The sequence below is a fragment of the Strix uralensis genome, chromosome 34 (assembly GCF_047716275.1).
Source record: "Strix uralensis isolate ZFMK-TIS-50842 chromosome 34, bStrUra1, whole genome shotgun sequence".
In the NCBI taxonomy this organism is placed as follows: Eukaryota; Metazoa; Chordata; class Aves; order Strigiformes; family Strigidae; genus Strix; species Strix uralensis.
The window spans coordinates 1,682,191-1,695,710 of NC_134005.1; the positions used below are offsets into that span (position 1 = coordinate 1,682,191).

General features: G+C 37.7%; 1 pseudogene; it reads left to right on the top strand.

The window, feature by feature from the left end:
* LOC141936825 (kinesin-like protein KIF20B) overlaps window positions 1–13,520 on the top strand; it is a 30,100-nt pseudogene that overhangs the window by 4,030 nt on the left and 12,550 nt on the right.

Genomic DNA, 13,520 nt, shown 5'->3' on the forward strand with positions numbered 1-13,520 from the left:
TTTTTTAGGACTGTTCGTTGTTTGCCAGTGACTGCTACTTTGTTCATGTGAGGTTGAATTACAAGTGGCATTACGAGAAACAAAAAATTACGAGTAGATGAGGAGAAACAAATGTAATCCAACAGTACTTTAGTATGTTATTTGGTTCCTAGCTTGGTGTTTGAGTGCCAGCTAGATTTTACATAGGTTCTGACTTGGGCAACACAGCTAGTGCTGTAACTGGTGAAAGCCCATCTGTCTCAGGAGCGGTAGGAGTTATCAGAGGCTGGAAGATAATGCTGTCAGTCTGAGACAGGATAGTTGTTTCTCTTCCATTCTCCCCTCTTTCCTCTCCTCTCTGGTTTAGAAATCAAAGTTAAGTGAACCCTTTTTAAACTTGCATCTGGATTCAGAAAGATCAAGTGTTCACCGAGGCTTTTATCTGACTCCTTTTTGCCTTTCATGTGCAAAAGTAGGATGCTTTGGTAGGAAAGGGTCTGGGACAGGGAAAGGAGTGAGTCTTCACAAGGCTTCTAGAACTTTTTTGGTAGGGTCTGTGGAATTAGTACAGGACTGCAGCTGAGAGAGGAGTCATCAGTTGTATTTGCAGATTACTTCCTTGAGAGAGAGAGTGAAGGCAGCCTATGAAATGCAATTGAAAAACTGCAAATCTCTATTGAATGTGCGTTGGTTGTGGTTGGTTTGTTTTTTGTTTTTTTTCCTTAAGGCTAAGTTTATGCAGAACACCCCATCAGTTTTTATGTTCTGCCCCTTACTGTCTAAGGGGTAGAGCATGAGCTGTTGCTGAAAGCCAAATACCTTTCAGAACACTAATGACATTGCTATTACCTTGAGAATACAGAAACCCACTGCTTCGTGCTGTAAGTGGCCTCCAAATCCATCATGTATGCCTTGAGATTAGAGTTGCTTATCTTTCTGTCTTTGTTTATTTGTATGTCTTGTTCACAGTAATAATTAGGGTCTTTCTTTGGTATGTTGCTTTCAGGGACAGAAGATGACATCGGTATTCTGCCAAGGACTATGGATATGTTGTTTAAAAGTATTCAAGGGAGGCTATACACAGCAATGGATTTCAAACCCCATCGGTGCAGAGATTATATAAGGCTGACTAGAGACCAAGTGAAAGAAGAAACTGCTATTAAAAATTCAATACTTCGCCTAACAAAAGAGGTAGAGGAGCACTTCTTTCTGTACTGACGAGTACATGCATCTTTAGATAGCTCAATGTTACCATGTTCATTTTTCAATGGGAAGCAACTCTCTGTATTTAAGTATGGACGTGTCTTTGCTGTCAGGTAGCTCTTCAGATGAGCAGCAAAGTGAGCAATATTGCTGATGAACCCTGTTCTGTGAATTTCTGCCTTGTGGCTGAATACTTTATAGAATGTAAACACTAAGGTTTTTTTTCTATAGTTTGAGCATCTGATAATTTATCCTCTGGGATTACTGGTGCTTAATAAGGATGGAATGCAAATAGTCTCGCCATCTGCGGGGATGCTAGTAGGTCTGCTCCTTTAAACAATTTACTCTCTTCCAGGATACTTGAAAGAAATGAATGATTTTGAGGTTGTTCCCCTCTTCCAGTCTATGCCAATAACCTCAAAGGAAGCAAAGGGTTTTTTGGAACAGCAGAGCTATAAAGCTGTTGGATTTCTAAAGATTTGAATTCAAACAGGTTTCTGCTGGACTTTACTCTTAAACAGTTCACTGTTGAGCAGTCCAGAAATACACTTCAGTGCCTGGAATTCTAAAGCTGTCTAGTCCAATTACAGTTACAGGGATTGAATTTTGTATAAGCATACCTTCTTCCTGGTGTCTTTAGTTCTGAAATGAATGCAAGAATGTAAGAAAACTGAGCATATGCTAGGAATTGGAACTAGAAATGGATTGCAGTGCGTTTTTTATTTTTAGTGAAAAGAATTATCTGCCTAGTGGTATGCTGGGTTATAATACAGTGGTGTGGCTGTTGTGGGATGGAATCTATCTGTTACCTTGATTTTTATCCGAGATAGTTAACTAGAATTCTCCAGTGTGGAAGGCAGGTGGCAGCAGAATTCTTCAAGACTTCACTTCAAAAGCACAGGCGTATGTTCTATCTAGCTCTAGCAGTCTTTAAGGGCTTCAGAAAAAACGATCATGTATGTGTCCCCTGTAGTTTTGCCACTAAATCTCTAAGCTGAAGTATTGTTCTCATAACAACAGTTTTCAAAGTTTGCACCTACTTCAACAGAGAGGTTTGGGTGGGTGTTTTATATGCGTAAAGCTTAAACCTGAAAGTTTTGATTACACACGTATTTAACTATTTCAGGAATCGCTTTATGGAATCCCAGCTTTATATGACATATGCTCTTGACAAAACATTAAAAACCCAACCAAATCACACCTGGTTTTTAATCCATATTTCTTCTCTTAAGCATACTGGTTTTGGTAGACGAGTTGCACTTCTTTGCAGTTCTGTGCCTAAAAAAACCAAACAACCAAAACTAAGAGTGGGAATGGAGTGTGTGTGTATTAACCTCTATCTGTAGGGATTTGTTTTACTTTTTTTTTTTTTTAAAGACTTCAGCAGGAGGAAGTTTTCCTTCTCTTTCTAAAACCTGGGTTTTATTTCAACTGTGATACAGCCTGTATCATGTAGTAGTAAGTTGTTCACTTAATTTCTTAAGTGAACAAGTGTTCTACATTTACCTCTATTTCTGAGAGTTGACCTAGGAAGCTGTAAGATACGGAATCCTGAATTAGCAAAATACCAATACTAAAAAATTTCCAGACTCTCTAGATTCACCAGGTTAAGAATAATGTGTAAACTACAACTGGACTTCCACAAATCATCCTGTTAAATCACCCTGTTTCTCTGTGGGGTCCCACCCCTCTGTTTTTCTGTGGCTAGTTTTCCTCTGGCTCAGGGAGCTGAAGTGCTCTGTACTGTGATAGGGCCTGATGTAAGGGAAGTGTCAGGGATGAGTATTAAGGTAAGAACAATCCTTTCAATAGGAGTGAACAGGTGCATTGAACTAGACATGATGCCTAGTCAGGATCTTTGTATTGGCATATTGCAACTACACTGTATTACTGTCTAGTAGGAGCTGTTACAAAAGGAACTGGTGATCTACTGTCAACGATGTATCTTAAAGCCTCTGTTCTCTTTTGTAGGTAGACTATCAAGATAGCACTAACAGCAAAGCACCAGTTGGTTGTAAGGGTATGTTTTATATTAAAGAATTGCAATTAAAGCAGGCAAAGAAGCTTTCTTAAGGTCAACAACTGACTTTGGCCTATGTTAATAATAAAATGACTGCTTGGCATTTTTATATGCCTGTGAATTGGATAGTGATCAATTTATCTGGCCAGAAAACACAAGGATAAAATGGTTAGAAGTTTACCTGAACAGACATTAAATGAGATGAAACTATGGCAAGGAAAAATAGTACTACTTATGCTATGGTCTCTAGTGGTATCCTGACCCTGTATGTAATTAGATAAACCTAATTCTAGCATTTAAAAACTACCTAAATACTAGGTTTGCTTTAAAATGTTAGAATGACATGTACTTGTCAGTTTGATTCTCTGTCTTCTAAAGACATTGAAGAGACTTGAATAATTCTAACAAAGCTGCATGTTTTTGATAGAATTTGCAAGTGGGAAAGGAAGTGGTAGATGAGGTGTCTGGCAAATATATAGGGTAAGCATGTGACTTCCAGATATTTAAGAAAGGGGAGAAAAGTTTCAAGGGATTTTTGTCTGGGGTAAGTGCTTTTTAGAAGGCTGCTGTAATATCAGTTTTCACTTATTAATTTTTTGAATAAGGTTTATTTTACATGGTCTATACTGACTTGTAATATTTTGTACTTGACAGATTTGGAAGAACTCTTAAAAGGCTCAGAACAATCTAGTACAACTGCGAAAAATCACGTGAAATTTTCTCTTTGGGTTTCATTTTGTGAGATTTACAATGAATGTTTTTATGATCTACTGATTCCTATGTCAAATGACAAGAAAAGAAAAACACTACGCCTTGCTCAAGACATCAAGGGATGTTCTTATGTAAAAGGTGATTAGAATACATTGCAAATTGCCAAACGTGTAATTTGAGAAGTCAGTCTTCCTGTAATAATATTTATTTCTAGATTAGAAAACTCCTAACTGTATTCACTGTGGCACTAGAAATGTCTGCCTTGGGTATGAAAGGCAACAATCTACATACACAGAAGTATCTGTACCTTTAATAGTGTTTTCTCTCTGTTGTTAACTGTAACTCTTAAAAGCCTGCGTGCACTCCACTGACTTGATATTTCTCTGAAATGGGAGAAATATTGAGAACAATTGAAAATTTTTTTAGTGTTTTGTTTTTTTCCATTTTCTTAAAAAAGACTCCAAATTCTTACCTATAGTTATAATTGGCTCAACAGTTCTATTTTTTTAGTATTTTCAGAGAATATGTGAGAAAGTTCAGTCTGACTGCAAATTACATTTTACAGTACTCTAATGAAGCCTGTGATGTGATTTGTTGTGGGTTGGGGGAGGCGGGGGGTTAGCAGAACTCTAACAGTTCAGTGTTTGTTTCTGGCCATGGAAAAAACAGCTTTCAAATCCAATTTGATTTATAGGTTCTTTGGAAAATCAAGACACCAATTCTAGATTAAAGGCTTTTTTGGAGGTGTTTGGCCTGCTCCTTTTATCTTTTATATGCCAAATTATAATTCAAAAAGCTGAATCAGATGATAAACCCAACTCCTTCATTTCTTCAAAGACTGGAAAATGTGTGAAGTAGGAAATAGTCTGCTTTGAGCTATGCTTCAGCATAATCTCTTTTTATAACATTTGGAGGTATAAGGCTGTTCCTGATGTTATTGAGGAAAACAAGCTGATGATTTTCTTATTTTTCTTCGTCACAGCTGGTATTTTTGCTAGTACAATTTTGGTGACCTCTAGTTTAACAGAGGCCATAATGTTCATATTCTAAGTTCCATTAGTAGGGTTGTAGGTATTTACTCTAGCCCATACCAAGGTGATATACAGTCATCATATTGCAGACAAAATTCTTCACTGATTTTTTTTTTTTTTTTTTTTTTTTTTTTAACTTGATGGCCCTGAAGGATGTCTAGGTGATTTTCCCCCCGCACCCTCAAAATCGTAGGCTAAACCAGAGAAGCTGTCCAGGTAGAATTCTGCCTTGATGAGTATGAACATAGGGCGTTCATGCTCATATTAGACCCTGTGCTTTGGCTTTTCAGAGTGGAGGCTAAGGTTGCTCACTTAATTTGGATGGAGCATATTTCTGTGTGCTAATAGGATGAAATGATGAGAGATATGTGCCCTTCCTTTCCCATGGAAGGAAGAATCTTGATCTTGTCATCATATAATTTCTGTCTGAAGCATGCTTAGTAAAATGTTTTTATGTCTCAAATAAACGTATTATTCTTGGTGTGCATACGTTATCCCCTAATCCCTTCTTTCTTTTTGATAATGATATTTACAAGATTACCATGTTTATTCTTCCTAAAGGTCTGCAGTGGGTTCAGATTTCTGATTCTAAAGAAGCTTTTAGACTTCTAAAACTGGGGTTGAAACACCAGAGTATCGCAAGCACGAAGCTAAATACTTTCTCCAGCAGAAGGTGAGAAACTTTTTGAATAGCACTGGGCATAGGATGGTGTCTGGGAGGAAGGGGGAACTAAAATATGGATTGTGGCTTTTAGGAGGGGAAGAGGCTTTAACAGGGTCTAGATATCTAGGTTTGGCATCCTTTAGCACTATGTGACCCAATGTTTTTAGTCAAAAGGATTCAATCCGTCAGTAAGATGAACCTGTACAAAAGCTAACAGATTTATCAAATACTCTCCTTCAAGAAAAAGCACTTAGCTTTATTCCATCTAAATGTCTGAGGAAAAAGCAAAATAAAGGCTACACCAGCATCTCTTTAAAAGTTTGTATCTGATAGAGTATATGCTTAAACAAGTTGACAGATTCAACAGTGTTTTGAACAGATGTTGTGGAGGCTAAAAATATTTTGAAGGTATTAGTCTACTTTATCTTCTCTGCTGATTTAAACTTTTCCTTTTAGTCACAGCATATTCACAGTTAAGATACTAAAAATTGAAGATTCAGGAGCCCCACAAGTGACCCGAGTCAATGAGTAAGTTCAGAGCAGAGACCCTCTCTTCTTTTGTGATGAAGTTGTCAGTTATCTTCTGTGTTGGTGTACTGGTACTGACTATATACCCAGTGCTTCCTGGTAGAAGCTCATGCACTTTCTACCCACTTCCCACTCCTTTTCCCCACTTTCTACAATCATGCAGTACTTGGCCCTCTATCTCCAGCCATCAGGTTGCAGTGCTGTTCTATATCTTGTCCCCTCTGTTCAGCACAAGGTTCTGTTAGCCTGCTATATACCTGAACTCGTCTAAGTCCTCAAAAGGAAGAGGATGGTGGGGGGGGGAGGGGAAATAAGAAGTGTGTTGGGAAAAGATTTGTCAGGAAGTAATGTAAAATTTGACTGGGAAAGCAACACTGAAAAGAATGGAAGTGTTTGTGCAGATGAAGATCAAGAAATTCTTCCTCTAAAAACTGATCATTTTTAAAAGTGAATAATTTGTGCATGTTCTAAGGTAAATAAAGGGAGTTTTCCTTATCTGTTTTCAGATTGTCAATGTGTGATCTTGCTGGTTCAGAAAGATATGCCAAGACCCACAATGAAGGTCATAGATTGAAAGAGAGTGGAAATATAAACACCTCTCTTCTGATTCTAGGCAAGTGTATTAACGCACTCAAGAATTCTCAACAGTCGAAGTAAGTCCTTGTACGAATTGCAAACTGGTTGTGGCTTTTAGGTATTACCTACAATGTTTAAAATATGCAATGCTAATACTAAGTTTTTGGTGGAAATGATGTATAGACTTGTCGATCTACCGAAGTTATCTTAAACTTGCCTTGTTCTGCTCTTTAAATCATCAATTCTAATCTCATTTAAGCATGCTATTGCATATTTTAGCAATTTAACTTTACTCCTCTGAGCTTGGTTTATCAAAAAATCAAACTTTGGAATAAGTTTAAACCCCCCTTTTCACTAGTGTCATAGTAAGTGTCAAATTTTTAGCCTTTTATTACTCCTTACAAACTAACTCAACTGTCTATACTTCTAGTGTAACATTTTTTCATCAGCAGAACATTGCTGTGCTATCATAACTGTGCACCATTTGACAAAATTTGTCTGTTTTTTAATAAATACTGACATAACTTTTAACACTCTCCTCCTGATCCAGCTAACCATATGCAGACAAAAGAAAGCCTTCCTGCTATTTATGCCCTACCTTGGGGATCTAAATAAGAGTGAAATAATACAAGAAGCTAGTTGCTAAAAAACAGTACAATATATAGTCACAGCTGGATATAACTGTCCAGGAACTGCTTTCTCCACATGTTCTCATTTGCAGCTCTATTTCTGTCCCAGAAGTTAAATGAACCCAGTCTGCTGATGGATGTGCTTTGCCAAATTCACTTACCCCGTAGCACTCTTCCTGACAGCCTGTTCAAAGTCTGTAACACCTTAAGATGAAGAAGCTTTGCTAGCGTGTGTTCCTGATTATGTTCTGTGAATTTACAGTCTGTCTTATTTTTCTGTTCTTTCCAGATAGGAAGGATGCATTAAAACTAGCGGCTGCTTAGAGGGCTGTTAATGACTTCTTCTGATCCTAATAACTTGGAATTTTAAGAGATCATGCTTCAGAGCATTTCTTCTATATTGTTAAAGTGTTAATACATGCCCTTTGCAAGTTGAATAGGAAATAGTAACTTTCTTAAAATTATTTTGGACTACCAGTCCTGCAGCAAAGCTATTTATGAGCTGTCTATGTACTCTGGTAGGAGTGTCGCTGCCTTCCTGAGTTCTGTAGCACTGTCCATGTAACTGAATAGCTGTTATGTGTCCAAAATGCAGGCAACCTATTTGGTGGCAAGTGTGCGTTCAGTCATGTTTTAGGAATTCTCATTAAATTTCCTATAAGCATCAAAAACTACATCCCCAGCTGTTAAATTCAAGGGCACAAATTGTGATTTTTTTTAAAAATTTTTTTTTTTTTTAGGAAGTGCCAAACTGCTGGGAGATTAGGAAGAAAGTTCTGAAAAGTATCTCCATGTGTTTGGTGTATACTCATTTTCTTGCCTAGGCACTTGCTCTTGTCCATTCTCAGAGGCCGGATACTGAGTGAGAGAGATCTCTGATGATGTTGGATACTGCATGCCTAGGACTAGACGTGTTCTCTTCGTTAATGGTGAAAGGAAGAGAGAGGTTGGGGTATAGTTTGGTGTAGCATGAGGCTGTGTGACCTGCCCAAGGCTAAACGTTGAACACTTTCAGTTTAAGTGCTCCCATTGGTTATATTGCTATAGCCTATCTAAGATAATGGCTAAAGCCACAGTCACAACAGCCACATGGTCTCTCTACAAACAGCTGCATTTAGTCCAAAACAATTTTAATTTATTTAATGACTACTACTTTAATAAATATTTTTAAGTCTTCATGCTGGGTAGCTTTTACACTGACTGGAAATTATTAAACATCTGGTCATCTGTTCTTTTGTCTTTAAAGGTCGCAGCAGCACATACCCTTTCGGGAAAGTAAACTAACTCATTTTCTTCAAGGATTCTTCAGTGGAAAGGGGAGTGTATACATGATAGTAAACATAAGCCAATGTGCTTCAACGTATGATGAAACACTCCATGTGTTAAAGTTCTCGGCCATTGCACAAAAAGTAAGTGTGTTGCAGTTTATCTTGATCAGTACTTCTGATTTGCCTTTAAAGAGCAGGTTCCCTCACTCCTAAGAATATGAATTTAGTGAGTGGGTTTTTCTGTCTCATGTTGCAATCGTATTTTCTGATTGCTCCTAGTCAGGCTTTATTTCCTTGTAAAGCTTTTAAAAAGGCTTTGTTGGGACATATATTTTTTTTGTGGGAGTGGGAACATCTCCTATTAAAAATCCGTAATTCCCATAAAATATCCAGCCTGACAAGACACTTGCTATATTTGGAAGAAATTCCCTGAGAGCTGGGTGAATTTTTCTTCTGTAGTCATAGCGTGCTCTTACCTAGTAGCAAGTCTAGCTGCCCCATATACTAGTGCTACCTTAATGTGGAATATTGCTCACCTGAGATATATAGGTTGAGCACCAAAGAGAATTTGAAAGGTTGTCTTTATGTCCTCAGGAGCTTCAGTGGGAAGGTGGAGGTTAAGCAGAATGAGTAGGAGTAAGTGCAGGGATAGAACCCTGGTGGAGTTGGAAGACAAAAGTATTGGGGATCAGTGCTGCAGCCTTAATAGAAGCCATGGAAAACTTTTGTTGACAGTTAAATATGTTCAAAGGACAAGAGATCCAGGCCATTAGAATGTGGGCTCATCTAAATGGGTTAAGTACAACACTAAAACAAACAGAATTTGTTGGATGGCATTTGTGTAATGCAACTAGAAACTCAAAGTATAGGAAATACAGAAATCTGAAGGTGCATGAGGTGGCAACCCTCTTGTACGTTGTCAAGCTAGTGAAACTTGGTGTTCCTGCAATCAAAAGAAGGGTTAGACTCTAAAGTGACTCCTTTATACTCTAGCTGGAAACCAGTTGAAGTAGTGACTCTGAACAGATGATAGACTGGGGGAGTACTGTGCTCAGGAGACCTATAGGGAAGTGCAGCGGGTATATCTTGGAAGTGCCAGTAGAGGATTAAAAAATACTGAAGACTTTATTCTTTGTTTTCTGGGTAGGTTTTAGCTATGGACACATCTGTTTTTGTCCAAGATCAGTCATTTGACCAGAAATCAACAACATCATCACCACTTAGTCACATTAAAATGCCAATTTCAAGGAAAAGAGTTACTGTCCTATGGGACAGGAGCTTAGAAGATGTGATTGAAGATGATAATGAGATGGAGGAACAGCATATGTCAGGAGAAGAAGCAGTGCAGAAACATGAAGATAATAAAGTTATTATTGGAAAAAAAGAGTACATGGTATGTGCCAGGGCTATGTTAAGAATTAGTGTAGCATGGAGTCTTGAAGCAAGGTATTATTCTGGTTTTCCCCATCTCTCACCTTTTTTTTTTTTTTTTTTTTTTCTGATCACCCTTATTCTATCTAAATCCAGCATTAAGAACTGAAAGTGAGATTACTCCTAATGTGGTGCCTGTTGTGGGCAAACTCTATAATGTGTCTAAATATAGACTAAGCAGTAAGAATTGCAGATTTGGCTTTCTCTCCCTTTGGTAGCCTGTGGTCAATGCACAGCAAGTATTACCTGCTTTTAGCAATACAGACTGTTCCTCTGTATTCTATGCACAAGAAAACGCTGAAAACTGTTCCTTAAGCAAATGTAGTCACTTCTAGGGAAGACGAGGGGGGAACAAGGACTAGAAACTGTTTTGTGGAGGTTTCATTAATATTGTCCCAAAAATGAGCATGTGGGAAACAAGAGCCAAATCCTGTGGCGCTTAAGCCTGTTTAAGACAACTTCAACAATTCTTGTAATAAAATGAATGTTCTTTACAAATGCCTGTTCTGTGCAAACTTATAAACTGCTGTGTGAGTACCAAAGAGATCTTCTGATCTACTCATAAATCTTCCTGTTTATGAATCAGCTAATAAAAGAACTGGAAGAGCTTTTGTCAGGTGGAAGGGTAAAGTGGTGTTGTAGTGTTTGAGGAATGAGGAAAATCTCACTCCTGGGAAGCCATTTCTTTATGAAAAACTTAATACTAATGGTAATTCTAGATGCTGCTGAATCTCATAGAAGAGTGGAAGAACAAATTTATTGCTGAAAAGAAGAAGTTGCTGCTGGAACTAAAAATTCGTGAAGAGGTGATTCAGGAATTTGCCCAGTATTTTGCTGAGCAGGAAATATCTTTCAAGTAAGTTAGCTTTAAGTGGTTTTTAAAGTTAATGATTAAAAAAAATGAAATTCCATTCATTTATTTCTTAAATCTGTCTCTTGGCTATAAGAGGCCACACTCTTCTGCTAGACTTACTGCCTCTGTTAATAGATCAGTTTCTGTTTGGACTATGAGTTCAGGAAAAATACTGTGTAGGAAAGGCTTTGATTTGGGGGGGGATGGAGGGGGGTGTGTGTAATCTGTCAGCAGTGTTCCTGCAGAGCTCTCCCTAACAGAAGAGCTTTGATAGGATGTCTGTAGAAAGAGTGACACTTGCAAATTCTTTGGTTACTGCAGTCTTAGTGCTACTTCAGATGGGTATTCTGGCTCAAGAGGCTTAGAAAAAATGCTTGTAGTTAAGTGTCAGCCATAATCTGTGTATATATGTCTCCCCCTCATTCTTCAGGAGTGTGCGTACTCTGGTGTAGCAACACCATTTTGTGTATTGTTTTATTGTGCCAAAATAAAGAAAAAACCATGTTTGTTTATAGGCAGCTGTACTAATAACTTTGTAGCAGCTCATACTAGCTAGCTTTTATCTGACTTATTTTCCCTACTATAGTGAGTTCCTTTCTTATGAACGAGAACGGCTTGAAGAAGATGCTGACACACACCTGGAAGTCTTCAAGGAACTTGGTTGTCTTGAAGACATGGGTGAAGAAAATAAACTAAAGGATAAGCCTTGCAGTGAACAAGCTGGACCTCTGGTATTATGCCCCTGATAACATCCCTTTCACTAACTACCTGTTATGATGATGGTATGTCTCAAGAATTAGAAGAATGGTTTCAAGGAATTGCATGCTGCCTAACTGTATCCTCAGCAAGATATATTTATCATGTTCAATAGGAGTAGTTTCTGTGCCTCAGATATGCATTTAGGAATCTGGGTTTTTCTGCATTTCTGCAACACAAAGTGAGAATTACTGTGTACAAAGAAACTGGGGGAAAAGCTGCAATTTTGCTATAAACTGTTGCATTAAGTGCCTATTTAAGGTATTTGAAGCTGACTTCTAAGACCCCATATATGGATGGTACTGGAGTGGTCCCAGAGACTTCTTTCCTCTTAAGGCTATTGTGGCTACAACTGAAGCAATGAGAATTGTATATACCCTTAAGCATAACTAACTCTGAAGTTGAGGCTGGTTCTTGTGAGTTTGGAACCCTTTGTTTTTAAAAAAACAAGGAGGAAAGATAGAAAGTCAATGTTTTAAGTACAGCTTAATTTGATAAGTTACCACAAACTTATTTGACCTCACAAACTTTTACTGATATTTGAAAATTTCAGATGTATTCCTTCTAAAACTGTTTGCTTGCTGTGTTCATTCAATATTCTCATTGGGTAAAAATGCTGGCGTTTATATTAAATTTGGAGGGGATGCTTTTGTGGTGGTATAAAAGGGAATGTGATGGTGGGCCATTAAATGCTTTAAAAATAAAGTAGCTGTTACTTGATGCTGGAGACTTCTGTGTGAAGGTAGAGAGAAACTGGCAATCAAATTGCCTGTGAACCTACAAGATGGCTTTGAGGTCAGAATTAACTGTACTTAGATGTTTGAGTACATAACGTTCTTTGAAATTTTCAGTAGAAATAATGGATATTGTGTAACTATTTGATATTTCTAAATGGATATAAATTATCTTTCAGAATGAAGAACATGGCATAGGGCCAGACACCTACGTTGATCTTGAGGATGTTATTGATTCTCTGCAGAATGATGTCGTTGATACCAAAAAGCAGGCGGAAGAAACATACAGATACATTGTGTCTCTGGAGGACCCACAGGAAGCTATAGGTTGGCTTGAAAAGCGACTGGGAAAAACTAGCGCTGAACTAACTCAGACCAAAGAAAAGCTGACAGAGAAAACAAATGAACTAATCAAAATTGAAGAGCAGCTGACACAGAAAACCAAAGGTGAGCTGGGTGTGTGTGTGATGTGAAAGAAAAAAGAAATGACACTGTAAAATAGAAATAATCCAGTTGAGCAGGATTTTGGAACCAAATCGTATGTTACCTCTATAGGTGGTAATCAATTGTTTTGTGTATGTTTGGGTTGAAATTCCACAGGCCTTGATTATTTCATTTTTAAGACAAAACTTAAAACTGTCAGTTGAAGATGTCTGAATTGTGGGGTAACATGTCAACATTATTTATTCTTGATTTCATGGTTATATTGTGATCCCAGCACTTCACATTTTGCTGATGCAGTGTTTTCAGGTATTCTGTGGAACATTCATAGACAAAAGTATCAATACCTCATAATACGATTTCAGCAGAAGTCTCTTGACATGATCTATATTTTATACGGGTTACAGGGCCCAATTCTGTTCAAAAAAACCTGAACTTTTGAAATGTGTCCTGTAAGTAGAAGCCAACACAAAAATAAATGAGTCTATTCAAAAGCTACTAAAGTACCAGAAGATCTGGAAAAATGGATTACTGAGTAAACTATGTAATGGCTGCTTATTTGATGCAGGCTTCTCTTCCTGTTACAGACTTTGAAACGCAGATGATTAAATTGGATGAGGCTGCTGAGCAGCTTAAAGAAGCAACTGAGGTAACTTTCTCCAAAAAAAACTTGTGCAAAATTACTTGCTTTAATAC